The sequence below is a fragment of the Cydia fagiglandana genome, chromosome 6 (genome assembly GCF_963556715.1).
Source record: "Cydia fagiglandana chromosome 6, ilCydFagi1.1, whole genome shotgun sequence".
In the NCBI taxonomy this organism is placed as follows: Eukaryota; Metazoa; Arthropoda; class Insecta; order Lepidoptera; family Tortricidae; genus Cydia; species Cydia fagiglandana.
Window position 1 is genome coordinate 15,558,527 of NC_085937.1, and position 26,979 is coordinate 15,585,505.

At 36.6% G+C, this 26,979-nt stretch overlaps 2 protein-coding genes across 2 annotated transcripts in view; one reads left to right on the forward strand and one right to left on the reverse strand.

Annotated features, from left to right (window-relative positions):
• The window catches only part of LOC134665312 (pre-piRNA 3'-exonuclease trimmer-like), a 301,305-nt gene that overhangs the window by 134,287 nt on the left and 140,039 nt on the right, over positions 1-26,979 (forward strand). The gene's annotated exons all lie outside the window — the stretch shown is intronic.
• LOC134665315 (slit homolog 2 protein) overlaps positions 1-26,979 on the reverse strand; it is a 126,559-nt gene that overhangs the window by 31,198 nt on the left and 68,382 nt on the right. The gene's annotated exons all lie outside the window — the stretch shown is intronic.

Sequence of the window (26,979 nt, forward strand, 5' to 3'; positions counted from 1 at the left end):
GTGATAGTTTACATATGCCTGAACTAGGATTCCCTGTGTTTCAGGCGTGAGGTATACTAAATATATGTATATGCTTCCCGTTATTTTCTATTATTACCAATAGTGTACATATATCCAATAACATTAATTATCGGCCATTGCATTGCAATTAACACTATGCTGATCTGCGGCAAGCGCTGATAATTTAGGTATATTTTAGTCGTGAAAACATTATGCAATTAAACAGGAGGATTAAAGTCAATTAGAATATTGTTCCGAATGAGCTGATTTTGGGCCATATGCTTAATTAAACGCATTTCGTTACAAATACCAGCAATTGGCCTGGGTTCCACATGACTTATTATTTAGATTATAGCCATAGTGTTTTTTGTATAACAATATCCGTCTCTATTTCATAACGCCTTGTCCAATATTTTCGTATCTAACTTATTACCTGTACTACAGTTTAAAACGTTAGTTAAATAACCTAATAGATAACTCGAAATCACATTCCTTTTATTTTGAGACCGTTTAACCTTGCATCAACAATAGTTAATAGTAGCGGTAGCACTCTGCAAGTGTCAGATAATTTTAGAAGAGCAAGCGGTATCGATCGCCGCGTGGTCACGTCGAGGAGTCACGTGCCGTCTAATCCTTGAAACCTAATATACAGACCCAATGAGCATTGTGGAACGAACACACGTATCGATTCTGCCTTTTGCCTTTACGAATAAAAGCTACATAAAAGAAAGTAATGACACTAACTCACGATTAGATGGGCTTTCCCTTGAAAGCTACTTATACAAATATTATCGATTAATTCCTTCTGAGTTATGATTGTCATAAACAACACAAGGCCAAAGGAAATTGTATTTTGTGACATACAGTAGGAAATAGTTGAAATTGAAATTGTTTCTATACATTTTTTAAGTAAGTAGATACAATTTCACCAGTAAGCGACAGATAAGCGATATGTATGTCAATTCTCGACGATATTGCACTACTAACCAAGATTGATAGCGTCAGTGCGACTACATATTTCATTAATAGGTATATACCTACACTTGTATATCAAGTGATGAAACACGAAATATTAACCTATCACAAATTAAGTTATTATAAAAATGTGCGATGTAAAAAAAAATGTAGTGCAACCGATCGTAAAATAGTATTTCGTAGTTTAATCCACTCGTGCGGGGCTTACAAATGTTTTTACGTTGTTTTTATAAATATATCTTTATTAATAAAGAAAAAAATACTGTAAACATTTATTAAATTATTTGTGAGTGTCATATGGCATTGTTGGCGAATACGAGGGAACAACATGAATTCTATGTTGGTATAGTGAAAAGTGGAATGTGTCGAAAATTTGTAATATTCGACTCTGTCGGAAATTAGGAATTCAAATTACTAAAAAAATAGGAACAATCATAAAAAAATAAAACAACTCTGGCACTCCTTGCTTCATTATCCTCATTACTGAGGTTCGAAATTAACCCACTGAATCACCTTCTATCTGGAAATGGGTCTCTAATTCATTCAATCTTTAGCTTCGAGGACATTTATAGACATTATGATGATTGAATTTAATTCAACCATGTCGTATGGACACTCTGGGTCGCTTGCCGTGTCTCACTTGTTACCATAGTGTTATAATTTGGCAATGTGACCAAATAATTCCAGTATGAAATACTTACACACACACATGTTTATAGAAGCCTCAAACTAAACAAGCCTTTTGCGAGGGATACGAGTATTAGACGATGTTTATACTTATACACCCGTAATCCGTAATGTATCTAGCATGACGTAACGTATCAAGCCTGAATAAACACTAGAGTTTGTGCGGAAAGAGAAGAGTCGTGGAATGTATGGGGCCCAATACATTCCACGAGTCTTCTCTTTCCGAACACACTCTATCTAAGGATCAAAACTATCCAATCTTCAAATAAAACCGTAACAATGATCGTATATCCAACTAAATAACCGTTGTTTTCGTTGCTATGTGCCCAGACAAATAAAGTTCTCGAAGCTCCGGGAGGATGGCAGCTAAAGAATATATAAAACATCCGCGGCCCTAACTGTTGCGTTTATTTTATTACAGGCGCATATCGACATGCCTGAGTCAGAGGGCCTGCTGCGTACCACGTTCTACGTGTTGCCGCTCTGTCGTACTTATAAAGGGAGGCAACATGTCTAACGTGTTTCACGGTAGGCCCTCTGATCTACGAATATTTTATAGCAGACTGGACAATTTATTTAAATATTATGAATTTCGCGCAGCGAATTAGTAATCGGACGTGCTTTTATTTAAAAGTAACATTATTCTTAATTAACACGATCCATTGATGCTGCATAATGCAAATGCTGTTTTTCAACGAGAGGTGCCGGAAAACGGAATTTTCATATTCACAGAGTTTTACGATATGAAGCATAGACAAACAGAAAAAAATCAGACAGTTGTGTTTGTTTCACTATTCTACTTACTTATATCAATTTTTAGGGTTCCGTACCCAAAGGGTAAAACGGGACCCTATTACTAAGACTCCGCTGTCCGTCCGTCCGTCCGTCCGTCCGTCTGTCACCAGGCTGTATTTCACCAACCGTGACAGCTAGACAGTTGAAATTTTCACAGATGATGTATTTCTGTTGCCGTTTTAACAACAAATACTGAAAACAGAATAAAATAAAGATTTCCATACAACAAACGTGATTTCTGACCGAAGTTAAGCAACGTCGGGCGGGGTCAGTACTTGGATGGGTGACCGTTTTTATAGATAATGGTACGGAACCCTTCGTGTGCGAGTCCGACTCGCACTTGGCCGGTTTTGTAGACACATGGTACACAAGTACCAGTATTTTTTGTAGTCAAACGCCAATGCGGCCTTTTCTTCCGGGGAACAAACAATAGGTCGTTTACTAAGCTACAATAATAATAAAAAACAAAAGCCTTAACTTGATGCTGATGTGTAATATAATTAAATACCGTGTTAAATATAATACAAGACAATACAAATACTCTTTATTGCTCACCTCAATAAAAGAAAATAGAAATACAAGCAGAGGTAAACAACAGGCGGACTTAAATAAATAATATATTATGATTTGTAATCTTTAAAATAGGATTGACTTATTAATCGACTTTCTCAGTATTTTATTTTAAATTTAAGGGACTCTAGATTCAAAAGTTACAGCTACATGCTACGCCTCAACCATGTCAGACATTTATTTTGTCAAACTAGGTAGTATTAATTAAAAAAAATAAAAACAACTGTGTACGCTATTGTTAATACAAAGCCCAAACTCGCTCAAAATACAAAACAAAAATAAACTTGGGTGCATGTTATCAATAAGTAGGCCACAGAGGGCACGGAGGCGTACTAATTACCCCATGGTTGTAAACTTCCACCGAGTTCAGTTTATTTACTTTAAGTGGTATTGTAACGACGTCATTTAGAAGGATTTACCGCATTAGAAGGCCGACCGCACGGAGGCTTTACGATGTACAGTCAGCTGCATAGACAACTAGACAAGGTAACCCCTGCATATAAATTTGTATGCTAAGCTAATAGTACTGCTGACTGTACAAACGCAGGTACGCGACTTGTGTAGAGAATTTTGTAAGTGTACATTCTCTGCCGCTTCATGTTATTGCAGCTCCGGTGTGGTTTTTTTAGTGCGTTGTTTGCTGAGCTGGTTTTATATATGCTTAATCCCTACTTCTCTACTAATCCCGACTAATATTATATATGCGAAAGTAAATATATTTGTCTGTCTGTCTTTTGCCTCTGCTTTTTTAAAACGCTGAACCGATTTCCATGAACTTTGATAAGGAGATAGTTTGAGGCTCGGGGAAGGATAAAAGATAGTTTTTATAAATCATCATCATTAGCCAGAACAGAAGCTAGTAGTTAATAAAAATCCGAAAGTAACTCCAGTCTGTAAGAGGTATCTTCACGCTTAACCAACCATTAGTTTCGTTGTCAGATTTTTTTATACAAAACGCCCAGGGGGCCGATTTTTGAACATCGATCACTCGAAAATCGGTGGAAAACGGCTAAATGCTAATTTTTGAAATACGAGCGATCGAAATTTGAAATCTAGTAGTATTGACCACTCGATTACAATTCTATTAGTAGAATTTAAACGCCTAGTAAGTACTAGGCGTTAAGAGCACTCTACTAAGTAGTAGAGATATCATTTAACGAAATACACGAAATCGAGTGGTCGAATTTCAAAAATCAGCCCCCATCCATGATCGGATCACGTTAAAAGCCGTATGTTTATGTAACTCCAATCGATATTTTCGATTCCGTCGACACGGCAAGAGTACCATTTCATTTAGAGGCCCCCGTCTGATCTAATTTGCCCCGCCTCCCCTATCCCAACAACGGGTTGCTAGGGAATTTCCTTTTTCACTATATACGTCATATGTAATTTGACAACATGGAACAACTCGAGAGGCTATTAGGCCCAAATGGGACGTCCTGTGGTACAGTCGCCATCAGATATATCGGAGCGGCCACGGTGCTCACAAATATCTGAGCACGCCTCTATTATCAAGGCGTTAGAGTGCTTGTTCAGATATTGTGAACACCTCGGCCGCTCCGATATATCTGATGGCGACTGTACATTCACAAGTCACGGGCATTTTCTGTTTCTCCACTTTATCACATTATCCGAGGACCAGTTTTTGTATGACGTTAATCATAACGTAATCTTTTTATGCGGAAGTACAGATGTTATTGTGTATTTAAGATAGAATTATGGATAACGAATGGATGCTCTTTGTTGATTTGTATAAAGTAATTTGTCCTAATGGACCGCAGGCCAGCAACCATTTTTATTACCAACTTTTTCTCAGGAGATGACTCGTAAAGTAGTTACGGGTGGTGTATCATGATTCATGAATCTCGAAGTCTCTGCATAACGCCTGCATTGTTTTGCTGTTGCTTACAATGTTTAACGTAAGAACAAACAAATTCATTATTTAATGTCATTTTTTCCACTACCATTACTTTAAGTATCTGACTATTTATTATTTTCCAAATTGAGTTAGCTATATGTAATTTTACATGTATTAATTGGGAAAAAACAAAATGAATAACAGATTGCAAAAAATCGGTGAACATCTTTTTAAATGTAACCCCAACACGAATACAGGAATGATCATATTGATTACTAGCGACCCGCCCCATACCTTAACCTTTAACCTTCCTCAAAAATCACTCTTTTGATAGGTAATAACCGCATGAAAATCCATTCAGTAGTTTTCGAGTTTATCGCCAACAAACATACAAACAGACAAACGCGGCGGGGGACTTTGTTTTTTAAGATGTACCTAGTGTTTTCTGCACTCACCCAACCCCCTGTCAAAACAAGGCTTCAACCTAATACTTAAATAGACATTTTACATTAAATTAAAAAATAAAAAGCCACAACTTTCAATGAAACTAACCTCGAAATATAATTAAGTAAAACATTTACATAATAACACTGGCAAAAGACTGGTAAAATACAATGGTTATGGTTATGTGAGACACAAAAAGTCTGCTCTGTCCACAGTTCACAGTAACAAACGTCATTGTTCTTCTAGAACTATGTGATTCAGTTGCATCCTCTTTCCTAACCGCATTAGCCTCAACAACTCTGTGAAATTCATAACCGTAGAAATTTTAACGAGGTTCAAGTGAAAATTGTTTCGGTTAAAATACTAGACTAGGTACTGTACGTAGTTTGTTTTATAAAGTACGTAACTAGATAGACGATTGATGTATTTAAATAGTTCAATTTAAATTACTCCTACATAATCGTATTTCAAACAAATTACCTTTGTTTGAAACACTGTGTACAATTTAATAGGAGAAATTATATTAATTAATAGATTACTAAGATAATGTAGATTTTCAAAATATTTTTTTAATATTTATTTCTCTTTTTAGAGCAGGATATTAGATTATATGTATATTCTAATTAATTTCAAATCCGTGCCAAATATAGTTACGTCAAGTACCTAAAATGTAGAACAAAAAAATCTTATGAAATACAATTATATAACATATTCTGTTATTGTAGAGATACGATAGTTATAATATAAATAATAAATGATATGTAGAAAAATATTTACATTTGCTCAATCTCGAAAAATATGAATGTTATCAATACGCTTTGATATATATATAGCTCGCAAAGTTATTTTATCGACAACGAGCAAAAAAGTTAGGCGTAAAAAGTCGACACAAGGCAGTATTTTTCCGTGCCGTAAATACAATTATTAGTGCCTATATCGTTTCATAAAATTACGACTTCAAAGCCGGGTTATATTTAGTTTGACATTAACTAGACTTAAGTATTTCCTTAGTAAAAACAGGCACAATATAATTTTGCTAAAAGCAACAAACAAAGTTACCCCATTCTGTTCTTGTTTTAGGGTTGGGTCGTGCCGTAAAGGAAGGTGACGTCATAACTCAGTCCTTCGTTGCCTGCGCAACTCGGACATAACAAGTGAAGGGCCATTATACAGAATGTTTATTGCATACCATGCAAAATTACTTACATATGTATTCAGACCAAATACCTGATATCCTGACTCCGGAGCCTTCACTTCTCCATATAAACGTAGTCCTCATTTTCCTCCATAGATATTAACATTATGGAAAATATTTTAACAAAATTCGATGTATAACACTTTAAACTCTCGCGCTTTTTACTCATATTTAATTACACAAACGGGTCTACCGCGATATAATTTTATTATTGTTTTTACCTTAAATTCCAACGTTTCAGCTGAGTTGCCCCAGCTGTGGTTAAGGAAAGGCGAAATTTAAGGTAAAAACAATGAAATTATATCGCGGTAGACCCGTTTGTGTAATTTAATACAATTCGATGTATGTAGGTAGTATTTAATAACAAACAATCAATCGAGCCAGCATAGATGTGGTTGTTGTACATTCATCAAATTGTAGCAAAGTATTTTCAATTATGTTAATTAGCTGGGGTTCTAAGGTCCACCACCTTGCATTTTGGAGACAAAGCAAACCGCTTGGAACAGGTGTTCCTGGGGATGATCTGAGCCGATTAAGCCCGGTTGCCAAGAGGTTCCACCCAGCAGGTGGGCAGGGGAGGGGGGGCAAAAGTGGCTCCGGCGCGCCTCATTCTAAGCTATATATCTGCATACATCTAGCAAGTATATCAAGTTTGGTGTCTTTTTCGTGTAATTCGAGGATGAAAAATTCATTTCTGTGACTAAATTTTCACTCTTCCATACAAAAAAATCGAGAAATTAAAAATTCCAAAAAAATCTTTTCACTTTTTTTTTCGAAAATCCTCTACAAAATTAAAACTATGAGGATTTGCTCTAGAAAAAAAATACCTGTGAATAGCCCAGTTATCCTACTATATAGAATAGTAAACTTGTTAAACATTTTTTTTTCATAACTCTGATAAAAAAAATGTTTTGTGTCGCGCGGCGTACCTGCATTGTAAGAGCGGTATGCAGCGTTTAGGATTTTTAAGTATGTTTCGATGGTTTCTGATAAGTTGTTATTCTTCTGGTTGTAGAAAATTACTTCTGGACGTGATATATATACAAATATAAATTAAATGTATAAATATAGATGTTGGGAAAACTTTCGCCAATAGAGTTATTATAAATGTGATAAAATTAACAAAGCAGATGTTTGATTAAAATGCGGGTTAAAATACGAGTAAGATATATATTGTTCGCAATTGCCACTATATGCCCATGGGTCCGTGCATTTTAGTTTTTTCTTAACGCAGTTGCACCTCCCTGCGCATTTTGTTTTGCAGCGGCAACGAATAAGCTCTAAACAAGCAGCAGCCGCCGCAGGTAGGCTTGTACATATGGGCTCCCAATAACCATTTTGTTTGGACCAGCTCCAGTCAGCAGGACATGGAAGCTGTTGCTGAGGGGCTATAATCTGTCCCCAAACATAGCCTCCTTGGTAAACTGCACGGAGAATATGTTTACGTAGGTAGCGCATCTTCCATTGGAGGCAGATTCTCTAACTTAAGATTATTTTTTGTAAAAAGTACTTTTCGGCACTCTTTTACACTTGTACTTGTACCTGATCCGAACACTGTAACACAATGCATAGTATCAAAATAATGTCTAAGGACCAATTCACATCTCGTAATTCAAATCTGTTCAGATTTAATATTGTAAGACTCTTACTTGTCATACAAGACAATAACATTTTTTTCCAAAATTGGCTGCTCAATGTTGTTTTGTTTACCGTATTTAAATCCCTCCGGAACATTACAAGGACCACTAAAACCAGGATTGTCAGATCCCTCATATTTCCCACTTTTCTGTATGCTGTATGTCTCACATGGACACTAAGGGCATCCGAAAAACAGAAAGTGAATGCACTAGAGATGTGGTGCTGGAGACGAATGCTGGGCATATCATGGACTGAGCATCAATTATTGAGGAGCTTGGCATTAAAGAGCGGTTGCTTTCTACGGGCAAAACTCGGTACTCAACTTCTTTCGACACGTGTCTCGTCGAGACGGAACCTCTACAGAACGTCTAGTTGTGCAAGAAAGAGTAGGAGGTGACAGGGCTAGGGGAAGATCTCTAATGAGATGTACTGACCAAACCAAATCAGTGTGTCGGTCACAGTAAGCGAATGCTTACGGAAAGCAGATCTACGGAAGGAATGGCGACGTGTCGTTAAATGAGTCGCTCAAAAGTTTTCATAATGGCCACGACCACTCTATCAAGAGTGTAACGAAGAAGAAGGCCCTCCGTTACAGCAGGATATGCGCTTTAAGCTTGAAATACGCTTTTTTTCCCTTTCCACACACAAAAGAAACTGTGTTGTAACCTGAAAAGGCGTGGAAGAATGGCAAGACTACTATCCTTTCTGGTCCTGTAAAATAAATCATATATCTAAAAACCATATATTTAAAGAAAATCACTCAATATCAATCTCTCTATATAAAATCATATATTTAAAGAAAGTTTGCAGCACGTGACCATTAGCCCAGTTGACCTGTCTCTTATTGCGGTGACATATTTATTTATTTTATTTACAATTAATGGAAGAACTACAAACGTTAGCTTAAGAAAATGCAATAGCATGGCACGAGAGGAACAGGTGATTCTTTCCTGTGCCAATCCTCCATTAATTGTAAATAAAATAAATATGTCACCGCAGTATACGAGACAGCTCACCAGGGCAATTGGTCAAGTGCTGCAAACTTTCTTTAAATATATGATTTTATTTGTAACGCATAGAAGTCTTGTCATTCTTCCACACCTTTTCAGGTTGCGACACTGTTTCTTTTTTGTATGGACAGGGAAAAAAGCGTATTTCAAGCTTGGAGCGCATATCCTGCCGTAACGGAGGGGTTTAAATACGGCAAACAAAGCAATATTGAGCAGGCATTGCCAATATTGATAAAAATTGTTATTGTCTTGTATGGCAAGTAAGAGTCTTACAATAGTAAGTATGGACAGATTTGAATTACGAGGTGTGAATTGGCCCCTAGACGTTATTTTAACAAAATGCATAGTATTTTGTTACTGATTTTACGAGTACATCAGGTACAAGTACGAGTGCAAAAGAGTGCCGAAAAGTACTTTTTACAAAAAAAAATCTTCAGTTAGAGAATCTGCATCCAATGGAAGATGCCCTACCCACGTAAACATATTTCTCCGTGCAGTTTACCAAGGAAGCTATGTTTGGGGACAGATTATAGCCCCTCAGCAACAGCTTCCATGTCCTGCTGACTGGAGCTGGTCCAAACAAAATGGTTATTGGGAGCCCATATGTACATATGGGCTCCCAATAACCATACAAGCCTACCTGCGGCGGCTGCTGCTTGTTTAGAGCTTATTCGTTGCCGCTGCAAAACAAAATGGACAGGGAGGTGCAACTGCGTTAAGAAAAAACTAAAATGCACGGACCCATGGGCATGTAGTGGCAATTGCGAACAATATATATCTTACTCGTATTTTAACCCGCATTTTAATCAAACATCTGCTTTGTTAATTTTATCACATTTATAATAACTCTATTGGCGAAAGTTTTCCCAACATCTATATTTATACGTTTAATTTATATTTGTATATATATCACGTCCAGAAGTAATTTTCTACAACCAGAAGAATAACAACTTATCAGAAACCATCGAAACATACTTAAAAATCCTAAACGCTGCATACCGCTCTTACAATGCAGGTACGCCGCGCGACACAAAACATTTTTTTTATCAGAGTTATGAAAAAAAAATGTTTAACAAGTTTACTATTCTATATAGTAGGATAACTGGGCTATTCACAGGTATTTTTTTTCTAGAGCAAATCCTCATAGTTTTAATTTTGTAGAAGATTTTCGAAAAAAGAAGTGAAAAGATTTTTTTGGAATTTTTAATTTCTCGATATTTTTGTATGGAAGAGTGAAAATTTAGTCACAGAAATGAATTCTTCATCCTCGAATTACACGAAAAAGACACCAAACTTGATATAGTTGCTAGATGTATGCAGATATATAGCTTAGAGTGAGGCGCGCCGGAGCCACATTTGCCCCCCCTCCCCTGCCCACCTGCTGGGTGGAACCTCTTGGCAACCGGGCTTAATCGGCTCAGATCACCCCCAGAAACACCTGTTCCAAGCGGTTTGCTTTGTCTCCAAAATGCAAGGTCCCCTTAGAAAACAGGACCTTAGAACTTCTGCTAAATATGCAGAAAAGAAAATGGAGACTACAATGTATGGCCAGACTATTTCGGGGCGGTCGCTCACTTTCGGCTTAATTCAATTCAATATATTTATTTCAGACTGCATAGGTCCATAACATTGTTAGTATTACAAGTACTTACATTTAAGAGTTAGTGCCTACATACTAAACATACATTAAAATAATTAATAATTATTATAATATCCACGACACAAAACTAATTAACATGTAATAATAATATATCAAAATTAAAATTAAAATCAGTATTAAACAATTAAATTCCTAATTATTTTACATTAAAAATGAGAGGTCTGTCGCCTGTATGCAAATAGTTCCAATGCCTCATAACAGGGCACTCACACTTTTCAATAACAGCACTCAGGAGGCTATTGGTACTCTCTCGCACTCTGCGCATCAGGGAGGCAACACGTTTCCGCAGTATCGTATTAAAGCCATCCGTGTTAGCCTCTAGAAACATGCGCGACGCACTGCACCAGCGAGGCAGCCCCAACAGCATCCTGAGGGCGTTATTGTACTGGACTCTTAGACTATTGATGGTTTTTCGAGTGTAGTTGGTCCATAGGCTGCAGGTGTAAAAGGTCTGGCAATACGCTTTAAACAATGTGATTTTTACGTCACGTGAGCACCTAATATATCTAATATCTTTTATCTATATAATTAATATCTTTTTATAAATAAATGATTTCGAAAGTGGGCTATTTTTAGTATTTAGGCAGGTCACGTAATTTACTTTCACGTTGATATTTAGCTCACTAAGATCAAACGATTTTTAGTAAACATGAGACGTCGCAAGATTGCTTTTATTGGTTCTATATCTGTAAACGCCCAACCTAGTTACATATAATCACCATATAGTAATACGAGATTTTAACATGGACGCAAGGATTTCAGGAAATAACTCTAAATTACAGACTTTTATGTTTACGGTCGGCAGTTATGTGTAATAACCAAGTTTAACCTGCCATATGTAACTATTAAACAAGTGAGAAATTATATAACTTTTTTTATTACTGTATTCAAAGATCCCTTGGCCTAGTATTTGATATTTGTATTATTTATTTTAACACGTTTTATATTCAACACGCATCAAGTTATGATTTTGTCGGCTCAAGAACTACCGTTTCTAAATTAACAAATAATAATTTTATTATGATTTTGCAAATATAAGTAATTAGCGGTGGTAGGCAAGTGGATATAACGTCCGACTTTCGATCCGGAGGCCGGGGGTTCAAATCCTGGCTCGTACCAATGGGTTTTTTGGAACTTAATTACGAAATAACATTTGATATTTACCACTAGCTTTTTGGTGAAGGAAAATATCGTGAGGAAAAGTGCATACATCTGCGAAGAAATTCAAAGGTGTAGGTGTATGTGAAAGTCCCCATCCGCATTGGGTTAGCGTAGGGACTATGGCCCAAACCATCTCGCGCATAAGAGGAGGCCTGTGCCCAACAATGGGACGTATATAGACTGAAATTATTATTATCATTTAAATATAATCAGGCAGATTGAACCAGAATTCTAGATAAGTCCCTAAGTTCGTTGAAAGAATATATACTGTAGTTATTGGGGAAGTAAATTCTTCAGATTGCAAAACGACATAACTAAAAGTTTCTGTCAACTATACACTTGAGTTTTATTGGCTCGATGCCTCAGGTGCCTCCCAGGGGTAACACTTACTGATAAAAACCTTACTTAACCCCGTAGCAACTGAGTTGCAAGGTGTTAGGTACTTGAATTATTCGATGGAGTTTCTTGTTGACAGCCAAATCCTGTTGACTTGAGTATTTATCGTTAAACTGTCTTCCCAAAACTTACTTTCCCTAACACAGCTTTCTTCAAGTATGCAATATTAATTTATAATGCATTATTTGCTGATTCTAACTGCAGGTGCTGCTATAGCAGTAGGTATAGGTTCTCTGAGCAAAGGTATTTCGTCGTACCGTTTCAAAAATTGTATACGAGAACTTAAAAAAAAATCAAAAAAGGCCTCTGGGCGGCTAGACTCGTGGATTATTTTAATGTACCTAATTAAATGTGTAAGTAAATTAGGATATAGAAGGCAAGCGAGCGCGAGGAAAAGCACCCACGAGATGGTCTGATGTTGTGAAGAGAGTGGTTGGCGGCAACATGCAGTGCGTGACCCATATGGCTTATGATCGCACACTGTGGAGACGTAGCATACATGGTCGCGATCCTCAGCAATGAGGGACCGAGGAAGAAGAAGAAATTAGGATATACCTAAACTTTTTTTCAAAACGGCTCATGAAAATAAAATTAGGCTCACGGCTGATCGTACAAAATAACGCTTGAGCTATTAAAACCACCGAAACATTATTAGGTACATGTCATCTCGACTAAAGCCGTAAAAGGAAGGGTAAGCATTTGTATTCATTGAAAGGTTGGCGATATGAGCAGAATGCGAATTTAACAACCACAGAATGAGGGGACCGTTCGTATCTTTTTTACGACAGCTCTTTATAGGTTCAAATACAATAAAATGCCTAGGCATAGATATTAAACTTGGGTATTGAATTTAGATTGTTATTTTAAGAAAGAAATTAACCCTGTGCCTGACCCTGTAAGGTTGAAAAAACCAAAAACGCCTTGAAAATGCCATGTCGGCTTCGAGAAAAGAGGGTACTGCTGCGCTTCCTTTATTTGTTTTTCTCGCCTTGACTTAGGCAGTACCGTGCCCTCGCATTTTTAATGTACCTCACTGTGTGCTTTCAAAGCTTAAGCACAAATGTGTCGCTTAACTTCAAACTCGGGTAAATCCATTGGACCCTCTTAGCAAATATCTACCCTATTACGTTTTCTTAATACCAAAATCGCATAATCTGACAGATGGATTTACCCGAGTTTGAAGTTAAGCGACTCAAATAAGTGCAACTAAAGTATCAAGTGTCAAACGCCCACAAAATGAGCTCAACACTAGCCTCTTTGCTGAGAGCGACCCAATTTGAGAATCCGACTTTGAAAGAAAAGGAAGTTTTTAGTCTCTTTGAGAATTCCTTTCAAGACACGAACAATTTCATGTTTTCGTGACTCTAGTATTAGAGTTTTATAAAATTCAATATGAATTTATATCCAGGTAAAACTTAGGATTTTTTACATGTTTAATATTATAATGAAACACTAAAATCTGATTCTGGTCTGGAAAAATAACACGCTTAATGTATCCTTAGAAACATGTTATGTATTGTGTACTAAATGCCAATTTAAGCACGCCTCTCTTTATACTATTAATAGCCCTCATTTGTAAAGTAGGTAAGCAAGTAAAATATTAAGACATTATAACTCCCATTTAAGATTTTTGGAGTCCAATTGCGTCTCTTTTTGACACAAGGAAACAGCTTTACCTACATATAAAAAAGTCTAAACCTACTTTTGGTTTAATAAATTGCTCAAATGCCTATCCTCTTGGAAACAACAGCAAAATTTTTGGTACCTAGTAAAACAGCTCTTTCCGTTGACATTGTCATAATATTCCCCAGTTATTTTGCTTTTAGCATTAATATGTATTAATACTAAAACAGTGTTTGGTTAGTTACATGAGTTTAAACAGTAATTTACAACGAATACCTACTATTGATTCACTATCAATGAATAATCATTGTTTAAACCAGGTAATGTTAGTGCAGCTTATGATTATTAATAATTGATATGGCATAGCAGTAAATTTTATTTTGCATACAGATTTGGAGGAAAAGATGATTTTCATGTGATTAATACGTTATAAAGCTAAATGTAACATAATTTTAAGTAACTGTGTTTTGTTTTACTTTTCAGCTTAACCATAAAACGGTAGCTAAATATTACAAAAATTATTATAATGCTAGTTTTTATGCCTTATGTTATGTGTATGTATTTGACTATTTCACCCTGTTGCGGCAAATTTACAGGTATTAAATTAGGTACATACTCACACCCGGGTATGTCCTTAAACTACGTCCAGGACCCGGGTATGTCCTTAAACCACGTCCAAGACCACCGGTGGACGGGCAGCAGCGTCCCTCAAATTCGGTGTACTCGACTGCGATCGCCAACCCGCCTGCCAAGCGTGGATTATGGCATTCACCCCCCAAAACAGGGGGAGGCCTATGTTCAGCAGTGGACGTCTTATGGCTGCGATGATGATGATGACATACTCACACTGCATAAATAGTATTTTATGCAACAGTTTTATAAGAGGGGTCAAAAAATGTGAGTGGCGTGGGTAACAATGTGAGCCGAAGGCGAACATTGTTAATAAATACGCCATGAGCATTTTTTGACTACTTATACAACGTTGCATACAATGCTTTTTCTATGAGTAGGCAACATTAAATAAAATACAAAAAATTATAAACAAAATTTTATTTATGAGAATGTCAATGTAAATTTTGGATAGTAGGTATGTATGTAGCTCTTGTCTGCGACAAGCACCCATAATACCAAATATTACTGCAACCTGTAACAAGAAAAAGGAGAGTTAAATAATATTCAGTTTCAATGCAAAAATATAAAATGTACGTAAATATAGCTCGTTGTACTGTGTACCCTAAAAATGTGTATCAAAATTTTTTATAACATATACCAACCTTGCTTAAAAGATAGATCTGATCCGGTGCTTCCAATTAGTCTTTGAAAATACACCAAAGACGTTTTCAGAGAATGACGAAGTTTTGTGCTCCAATCTTCACGCAATGCACTTCTCATAATATTTGTCATATAGGTGCTGAGATTTAGTACTTAGGCAGCAAATTTTCGGTCGCTGCTTGTGCTGCAGCGGATATTTCTTCCAGTGTAGAAACAATGTAGTCCTCTTTGTCCATTTTCAACACTTTTTATGAACGCAAAACAAATAGTAACGCAAAGTACTCAAAGAACAAGAAATTACCGGGAAAGGCGGGAAACGAGAAATAAACGAGTAATGTCTATGGTTATGTTATGTTTTTTTTTTAAAGCCGTTACACACTACCGCACCGCACCAGGGTCGTGGTGCTGTAGGGTATAAAAGTATTTTTTATTATGTTGGTAGCAATGATCTCAGTACAAATTTGTTTCTTTTTTAATAAAAACCGTATGCATTCAATCGTTTGCCATGTTGGTAGCAATGTACCGGTATGTGGCACCTGCTACCCTAGCTGCACTATTAGCTTACCGTATCGTAATGTCTCTAAAACGACACAAGTGCTTTTTTGGGCAATAGACTATAGACTTTTAAGGATTATTAATAATGTATGCCCTTATATGTTCGTTCGTGACTATGTAAATGACAGATAAAAGTACCCGAGTAGAAAAAAGACTTTAAAATTGCCTCTGACGTTTTGCGCATGATATTGCACCCGCCGTGGTATGATAATAAAGTATGATAATATACTAAAACAATCCGGTAACTTTTACTACCTAGGATTCTTACTTGATATTCATAAAATACGAGTATTCATCACTTACCTATAACGGTTTTACTAGTGATCTTTTCCCAAGTACATATGTATATACAAAGATGGTAAGGCGATTTGCAAACACCGAATTTAAATAGATTCTCACTCGGAGTCTAAATACACAATAAAGTATTCCCGACGCAATTCACGTAAATCGTTTATAATCGTGACATTTACTCCCACACGTCGACCCTGCCAATCCGTTGGGTAAACTACTCGCATCGAATAATTCTTGTCAACTGTCCCGCAATGTAGATAACGATGCTCTTGCAATTCACGCTCGTATCCATTTGAATTCCAGATAACATATCTCGCATCGGCAATTTATATTTTTATGCTGGACATTTATTTGACTGTAATTAAGCGTATTTATTTTTTATTTAGGTTTATTGCTCGTCGATCAGATTTGTAAAGGGGCCTACTGATTAACAGTCCGCCGGACGGTATCGGCCTGTCAGTTAGAACAAAATTTTGACAGTTCCGAACAACTGACAGGCCGATACCCTCCGGCGGACTGCTAATAGTGGAACCCTTTACATCTTACGATCAGTTGGTAATATCCAAATAGAAATAACTTTAACGCCTAGTGTGAAATACATATACATATAGGTACTATCATTGTACTTATACTCGTACACTAACATAACATCCGACACTCTGTTAATAATTAACGAATTTCATAGCGACGTTTTGAGCCGGCCGTCAACGTTTCAACGTACTGGTATTTCAGGCCGGCTAGTGATTTAAAATTCATAACTAGCCCCGATACCGTTGGCTTACCTTGCTCGTGCTCCTTTTACTGATTCTGTTGAGGAACATTTTACTCTTAAGAGCCAACAGGAGTGGTCATTTCTCCATAGAAACGTACTCGATTGTTTTCTCCGTGGGTTTTGATGCTAGAGCAATGATTTTATCAACACAGATTAATATTATCAATATCTGTGACGGACCGTTTTGCTTTTTTTGATATTTTTGTTTTTTAAGGCGCTAGAGCCCTTCAATAATGGCCAAAATGGCCTCATTGACTATGCCGCAATGAGAGGCGTAGTATTCAAAACTGATATCAATTAGCCAAAAAAGCAAAACGGTCCGACACAAATAATTTCATAATCATTTAGATTTCCAAATTAGGTTACGATTGGTTAAGTTTTGGACCTCGATTTTTGAGATTTTTACGCAGGATTTTTCGCCTTGTCCTTATCGCACTAGTTTTAGAAGCCGTATCCGTTAGCGAGACGGGTATATTTACCTAAAATATTTGAAACTCAGATCCTGTCTCGTCTTAAATATTACTATTAGATAATATAATTTAATTATCGTGCGTCTTGCTCACGTCAGTACATGTACGGGCAAGTACAAGTGAAATGCACCATAACTAGATGACAACATGGAGATGTCATTTTGATGTCAGTGTACGTTTTGATTGGCCTGTGAGTTTTACAACATTATCTTGCTTATTAGGACTAATTTAGACGGCGCGCGAAATCGCATGCGATTTTAGTTACATTGCGGTTACGTCCAATTCAACCGACCGATCAAAACTCGCTAGCTGGTTAGCTACAGTAGCGTTGCCCGATACTCCTGATAGTGATACCTAAATATTCATAATGTTCGGTAACGACGCTCAGTGGACTGAATGAATATCAAAGATATGAAAACATATGAATGCCTCAGATTGATGTTAATACTTTTCTTCATCTTATTTATGTTGGTCAACCTTGTCTTCCTCAGCTACAGCCAATTAAAAAATAAATTCAAATTAAAATTTACTGAAAAATAAAAACAATTAAGCATTTCTAGACTTATTAATGGGTATTATTTTAATGATATGACCTTATTTGTTTTAATTTGGATAACGTTGTAAAAATTCATTATTTTTATTACAAAAGCAGTGAACGCGAGCGGAATATTTCGCGTTGTCTAATTAAGTCCGGAGGTAACATAAAATTAATTCAGGGTCCGGGTAACAAATGTGATAAAATGAAAGTTTTCCCGATGTCGGGCCCCGTCGTGGGCCGCCGCGGGACGTCGGACGCCCGGATTACATCCTTTGTAATATTAAATCTCATCAAAAACAAAATGCCATCAAAGTCGCGTGTATAGCGATACGAGTATCTTTGTGAATTCTAACGTAATGGTATTAAAGGACAACAGTTTAAGATTGACTTTTCAAATTGCCAATCCGGAAAGCAAACACTCTACGGCGTATCAGTACGGCGCAGTTTAGCCGTAGGTATATATACCTACTCAACCATTGAGCGACATTTGCATGGAAAAAAATCGCTCTCTCAATAAGTGCATAACATACACAAAGTAGTACAGAAAAACAGGACGCATACAAACCAATACGATTTCAACGATACACCTTTTAGCCAATTTTTTATTCTTGAATTGACCTTGAGGACGATCTTCGAGGATAAAGATAAAATAAATTTGCTAATCTCAATAGAATTTTTCAACGAAAAAAGTAACGTTAACTTTACCTTTCATCTCATATTTCAATATTCAAGTTTCATTTACGTATCGTTTTGTAGGTAATTCAACCTAGTAGCGGCCCAAATAAATGCTTAGATCTTTTAAAGCGACGCTACCCAACTAACAAATTGGTCATAAGATCTGAACCTTTTACGACTGATTAATCGTAGATGCGTCGTAAATAAGCAAGGTTTACAACGTGACGTTGTATAAATATCATTTATACAGCACTTTAGTTTTAAAGCAAATTGTGCTTAAATCACAGTTGTACAAACGTTTGTATAACATAGTAATAAAGCAATTTAGTCATTGTCGTATAAAAGTTTTAACCATGACCTTTTCCCGGATTTACAACTTCAATATGACATCTTACAGCACTTTGGTCATAGAAAAGCTTTATGAGTTACTACTGTACAACTAGTCATAACATCAGCTGTTAAATTGCTAAAATGCCATACAACAGTCATAAACATGACCGTCTTATAGCTACTGGGTGATGATCAGGGTAATGGCGGCCGTATCGTGTCGGCTTACGAGTTATAAGTCGTAAGCTAGTGCTTTTAATTGTATATGAGTCATATAACTAATCAAAGATAAATATTCAATTAATTTATTAAATTATATATAATAAATAAACAATATTTAGAGGGGGCATTAAAAATGTCTTACAAAACCTAGTAACATTCGTCGAAAATATTATGTTCGCATGCGTATCTGATTTGTTATACTCGTATCTAGTAGATGTCGAGTTACTAGTACTTAAAATGGTAAAAAGTATAATACTAATACTTATTACTGTTTTTCACAAATTGTTTGACCTGTTATGAATACTTATGATTGAAACTGCTTCGCTGTTGCATTTCACCGACTCATATGTCGTACAAACGTCTGCGTTATGATCACTCTACAAGCAATTGCACTTACATAGCGAGAACTTACGATACTTTTCCGACTAAAAAGTCGTTTAATATATTTTTTATGACAGCTGTAGGACTAAATGTGCTTGCTTATAACGATTGAGTGACCACTCTACGACTATTTAGCCATAAAAACTGCGCCAAAATCGCGTTGTATAAACGTTTGTATGCCTAAAATTGCATACCAATAAGTTTTAAGAAAAACGTTTGTAAAACATATTTATGACTTATTTTTGCTAGTTGGGTATTCCCGGTGGTCGATATTAACTCGATTTGATACACTGAGCACTTTAAGAATTAACTTTGTATCTGCTTCAGTAGTTAAATAGTTCAGCTATCGGGACTTTTAAACCACGATCCTGGCGACTATTTAAAACTAACGTGTATCAGTTGTAACGTAATCGCAGAAACGAACTGTTTCTACTAAGATTCCACCTGTAATTTCTTCATTTCAAAAAAATACGAAGAAAAATCGAGCTCAATTCTACCTTCGTGAAGAAATCAAACTAGACCGTTCCCTTTTACGTCCGGACGGGATAAATTCCATGCCATTACACGCGGGAAATAACATTTTTCAACAAGCCCACCAACCAAACCAGATGGAATATTTTAGAAATTTGCATCAAATGTATTTCAGTGTAGGTAATCGCCGAGAGGTTGGTGGATGCGTTCCTACTGAACATAATTATGCATGAGTTAATTTGAAATGTTGCATAATTTCTTAAGCAAAGGAACTAAAGCAACTAACGACGTTGTATTTTCGTAAAAATTGTTAGTTGATGTTTTTATTGGAACTTCATACAGGGTTTTATATTTGATCTGACTTGTATTTTCCCTGAAGATCTGAACACTCCTCATTTGCCTTTGAAAAATTGCGCTTAGTGGTAAGCAAATACCTTAGCCTGTTACTCCGGCTACGCTACGGTAGGTATATACATTTACCGTAAGACGAATTATACGCTTATTTGGTTGTTACTTATGTTATGAAGCTTAGTTAGACATACCATATACCATAGCTTATATATAATATATTTTAAATATATATCTATATATAATCAAACCCTGGCACCGTCCCACCTCTAACGGATAATGTACTTAAAAGCGGGCGGGGCGGGCGGCAGAAAGCACCGAAATTTTAAAATGTAACAAATATAAGAGCCTCGGTAGAGAATACCATTTTGTACCATTTGGAGTTGAAACTCTAGGTCCATGGGGTCCCAGCGCGCATAAGCTGTTCGCAGACATCGCGAAGCGTCTAGTTGACGTAACTAGTGACCGAAGAGCTGGCGGCTACCACCAGTGGCGGATTTCCCATAAGGCACAGTAGGCCCGGGCCTAGGGCGGCGAAATATTAGGGGCGGCAAATTCTGACAAAAAATTCGCTGATGATAACAAGAAATACCTAATTCAAAATTAGGCCAGACAACGAATTCTCAAAAAAAGGCATAGAGAGAAATGCTTGGAATACAATTTTCGACTTCGTAACTTTGATTGAACTAGTTAGGAGGTGAACATATCAAAAGGCCGGGGGAAGGGAGGAGTTTGAGATTCCGTTTTTCGATTTTTTTCACTTATATTGCGGAAACTATGCGTTCTAACGGCATGATCATTATACAAAATCGAAGCTGATTAAATTTGCTCCAAGTTTTACTCAGTCAAGTTTTTCGATATCTTGGTGATTTCGCAGTTTAGTTCGCGCCAAGATGGCTGAAAAGCATCAGCTGATCGAGTTTAACTGTCATTTATCTACAGCGGGCTCTCCACACTTGTGCGCGAATCGTGGCGCGAAGATTGTTCACGCCTTTGCGCCTTGTTCCCCGTTTTTAGTCGGTTTTTCGGCCCTCGTCAGCGGAGCTAGCCAGAATGTGGAGTCTTGCTAGTTCGCGAGAACGCGCGAAGGCGCGAACAATCTGCAAAATCGACGCAACACTCGCGTTCGTGGTTTCGCGCCGCGATTGGCGCACGAGTGTTGAAGGGCCCTGTAGATAAATGACAGTTAAACTCGATCAGCTGATGCTTTTCAGCCATCTTGGCGCGAACTAAACTGCGAAATCACCGTGAAGTTTGCGAGTGCGAAGTTAACGTCAAAGTTGAAAGGACATTTTAGTCTTTAAATATGATTAGTAATAACTAAAACTACCCAATAAACAGTTAAAATCTTTCGGGTTTCTTTCCTCGTAAGCACCGTGAATATTATTGTAGGAAATGTAATGCAAAATTACAGACGTTCAAGACCGAATATCTCAAAAACTACACAAGCTAGGTACTTATTTACCGGTCTAAAAACTCGACTATATCAAACTTGTAGCAAATTTAATCAGCTTTCATTTTGTGTAATGATCATGTGACAAGGACGCATAGTTTCTGAGATATTATAAGCGAAAAACCGAAAAATGGGACCATCAAACCCCCAACCCCCGCCCGCTCAAGGGCCTACGAGTCCAAACAAAGTTACGAAGTTAAAAATCTGTCCCAAGCTAAATGTAGTCAATATGCTGGGATTGATGGGTGCTGATGCTGAGAAGGGGGGCGGCTACGGGGCTTGGGGCCTAGGGCGGCAAAGACTGCAAATCCGCCACTGGCTACCACGCACAACGTATCAGCTTTGCGATACAGTGAGGATCCGCCAGCATGGCATTGGTACAATGCCTCAAGGGCCTATTTTAGATTTAAGCTAGTTATTATCTATTATAGTGTAGATTAGGCTAAGTCTGTCCGTAAATATTGGAAAGTTTAATTAAAATAAACAGTTTAAATTTTTAAGTTTTTTTTTATTAATTTCTTTTAGTAATGCCACTATATAAGTATATCTTGTTTGTATCTAACCCTTTATTCATAATATTCTGGTTTGAGACTACATATTTACACCAGTAATAAACAGAATTAATAAGTATTACGCCTGAATTTCTAAGTATCCAGTTTTAGATTTCAACCAGTTAATTAGTCGTATAGGACGATGGTAAATTATGATAATGACATTTCATTCTTAGGTAGGTATAATTATAGTCGACAATTTAAATTTGAAATCTCAAGATCATTAGTATCATTGCCGAACATATGAAATATTTTCATTAATAAGTAAATATTTTCATGTTCTAAATTAGTATTGATCAGCAGACTAGTTTAACAGGCTAACAACCAAATTTGATGCTAGTTTACTCGTCGTAGCACAGAATAAATAATAGTACTAAGTACAGAAGACTCACTCTCGAACAAAACGCGTCTGTTACGATCAGCACAGATATGGCCGCTAGGTGGCGACAGCGCCACGCGCGGCTTATGGCAAACCCCAAAATTAGGGTGGAACGGATATACTTTTAGCTACCTGTAGCAAAGCGACGAAATCGTGGAGTGAGCCACGCCTGGTCGTAGTAGAAACACAAGTGCCGCACCCGTAGTAAGCCAGCCTGGCATGCAATCCGTCAGTCAGGCAGCAACGTGTATGCGTTAAGCTTTGCGACAAATGTGAAGGACACGCCTAGACAGCTTTTAATTTACATTAGAGCAGCGTTATTACGCAACGATCAAGCTCACGAAACTCAAATTGAAAAAAAATCATATCAAATATACTATCGGATCGTACAGGACAGGAACAAATGGCGTACCTAATCTAGTGTCGGGGGGCAAGATCTACTTCGGGTCGCTTAGCCAGCGAAGTAAGTAACTACTTTTATGAATTAGAACTTACATAAAATATGATAATGCCAAAATTTCATGGTGTTCTCTTGGGGTAATAGCTATACAGATATTTTTGAAAATTTTTTAGCATATATAGGTACTACCTTTAAGAAATTAGATTTTCTTTTCATCAAAATCTAATACTTTTTAGTCATACACCCAGAATGTTATGTTTACAGTCTAAATAGTACACCAGTAAATTACTGTTCCTTTTTTGTAAATATACCTATTTTTACCGTCAAGAAATGAGCATTACCTTTTAAAAAAGAAGGCTATGGCACATGTATTGTATTATTAAAAGTATTCGTATGGCTTCAAGCAAGAATTATACAAGCTATCCAATTCTGTAAAGTGTTTAATAAATAAAAAATACCAAAAACAGCTACAGGCTTGTTTTCTGAACAGTTCTGAACCAGCAAATGTTTGTCCGTTCGCTGAAAAAAACACTTGCTCCAATATTTTTTTAAAAAGAAGAGCAAACATTTGCTAAAAACAAAATGTTTGCTCAGAACACTAAATAAACTCGTGTAAATATACGTTTTGCTAAAATGTTCAAAATACCTCAGCTATCACCTTTTTAAATCGTTGCACGTACATTTAGCTATAAAACATCCTGTATCATCAGGTCTTAAAGCATTTTAGACACCAGACCAACAAAATACTGCATATATGTTATTAGTTATTAAAATATATTGCCGCACACAAACCAATAAGAATCGTACTTATTGCACATACAACGAAATACCATACCTACTATAATTTATTCGCCCAGGCCGCGTACCCAAGATGCCAATCGCTTACGCTCCGTAGCGATCGAAACGCAACTGTCACTGTCGCGCTAATGTGGAAGAGTGATAGAGAGAGATAACGCTTTTCGTTGTCGAAGCGATAGCGATTGTAACCTTGGCTAGGCCGGCAGTTTTCATTCATTGACCTTGAATACGATCTTCGAAGATAAAACAAGTTTTCGATTCAGTAAGCCTGAATATAATTCTTTGACGAAGAAAGTAACGTTAACTTATTTCTCATTTCGTTTCATATTCAAATATTCAAGTCTCTTTTACGTAGCTTTTTTATGGGAAGCATTTTTAGCGGTCTTTAAATAAATGCTTGGATTTTTAAATCGACGATACTCCCAGAGGCCGATATTAACTCGATTGGATCATGCAATTAGCTTCTAGCGATTAATGCACTTTGTATCCTCTTCAGTATGTTCAATTATTGGTTTTTTTAAACCACAATCCTGGCGACTAAAGCGTACTAACACATGCCAGCAAGATATACTGAAAATAATGATAACATTCCATTTCTAACCGCAGCTGCACTACCGGTACTGAGCGCGTCGCTGTCATTGTCAATTTCCATAGTAAAATTGACAGTAGTGCAGCTGCCGTTGGAAATGGAATGTTACCCTAATCATTAGGGTAATTAGGCAAATCATCAGCTGCCGTTGGAAATGGAATGTTACCCTAATCATTAGGGTAATTAGGCAAATCATCATTATGATAATTTGCCTAATTAATGTTAACCCTTAAATTCAATGGGGTTTTTAAACCTCCTAATGACTATGTCGCACCAAACGCTGAACATAAAATGGTCTGTTAGGGGTACTCCAGATTCTACGTAAAACAAAATTTGCGTCGCGTTTAAAATTCTTTGTCCCGTCGCCATAATGCCTTTAGCTGAAAAACCTCCCGTTGTTTTATTCCCCGGCATGCCGCGTCAAGTTATAATTGAAGGCAAACAACACCCTCTGTTGCAATCTGCATAAAAAGACGTCAATTTAGCACCACAACCTTAATTGAACTGTGGTGTGTAAAGGTATTTTAATTCTGCTCTTGGATGCACTTTTGCTTTAAAATCACCAAACGAAATTTCGCAACTGAAAGAATATTGAATTCATTGCACCGTACTGTATATACTCTTACCGCAAGTAGGTATTTTTGAAAAATTTAATGATGAAACGTTGAGGTTTTCTTGGCCGTTTGCTTCTTCCTAACTTACGTGTACTTAAGTGATTCAGACACTAAGAGGAATAAATTCGGTTTAAAGATATTTATTTCTCAAAAAGAATAACAGTCATTCACTTAGATGAGAAACATGCACTTATAAATATAAACTTAAGTATACACTTATACCTACTAGTGAGCGCAGTGACAAATTTAATTTAAAGTTAACTAGCGAGTGCATTAATAAAATTGCATGTGAGCAGGTAGGAATGGAAACATAGCATAGCAACTCGTTTACAATGTTTTTGCCTTGCGGGCGCGTCATGCAGGCCCGGGCGAGCGCACTGTGCGCAATAGATAACAGGAACACAGATATAAATCGTTCGGAAGCGACTTGCAGAACAGATGCGTAGTCCGACCGTTAGGGTAGGGACTTCAATTTGTTTTTTTTTTTTTACTTTTTTACTTTTTATTTGTTTATTTAAATGATTTTATTTTTATGTATATGTGTTAGACTGATATTTAACGTTGTTTTTTTTTATAGAATAAATAGTACCATAAATATTAGTGTTCGAATTTTATGACTGTGATGAATTTAAGTTAGACTATGTGTTTTTTAAGTAATCTTTTAAATGTTGAATTTGATTTTGCATTTTTAATATCGTCTGGAAGTTTATTGTACAGGTTTGCACCTTCATAATATATGCATTTTTACCATAATTTGTTCGGGGAGCGCGAAGTATGAGATTATCGGCGTTTCTTAATTTCATTTTTTGTATAGCTCTCTTTTTCCTGAAGGACAGTTGAGTATGCAAGTCTTTTTGTAGTATTTTTCGTATAAGTATACAAGTCTGATAGTGGTAAGTTTGTTTAATATTAAGAATATTTGTGTCTTTGTATAATGTAATTGTTGGCGTACGGAAATCATACCCAAATAGAACTTTAACTAGCTTATTTTGGGCTGTTTGTAACATTTTCAAATTACTTGCGGTAGTTGTGCCCCATATTTCAATAAGGTATTCGAGATGCGGCTTGACAAGACTGTTATAAATTGTGTAACGCACTTTTTTAGGAAGACATCGCACAATTCTACGCAGAGATCCGGTAAGGGAAGTTATTTTATTTTTTATTTTATCTATATGCGGACGCCAAGTTAATTTTTTGTCAAGTATAAGGCCGAGATACTTTTCCTGATCGACTCTTCTAATGGGTTGGTTATTGAGTGTTAGAGATTCGACATTTGGCAGTTTTTTGTTTTTGGGAGCGAATATGATGTTGTTAGTTTTAGTTATGTTTATGGTTAACAAATTGCTTTGGAACCAGCTGTTGAGAAGGTCCAAGTCACGTTGAGCGTCGACTAAAATTTCATGTAGGGAATGACCATAGTAAAAAAGGCTTGTGTCGTTAAATTAGTGGCTTAAAAGAGGTGGTTCAGTGTGAGTGGAGTGGTTTAGGAAAAGTCATCATTTTCAATGTTCTAAAAGGTAGTACCTACGAGTATTAATATGTCATCCTTCGAATATAATTTGAGAGCCTTTCTAAATCAAACTACGTCGACGTTTTACCACCACATACTACACAAAGGCCTAGTTTCGTCTCTGGTTTCAAAAATCATATCAATTGTATAAAAATAACAAGCGTGTGTGCCAATTTTTGAGATTAGGTTGACATAGCGGACTCCGGGTGCCTTTTGTATGCAACCGGGAAACCGCTAATTACACAAAAAACAGTGGCCACTTTTAAGCGTATCTGAAGTAAACATTTGAATAAACATTTTAATTTATTCACGACTTATAAAAGCCCTTCCTCATTATGGATTAAAAAGGTC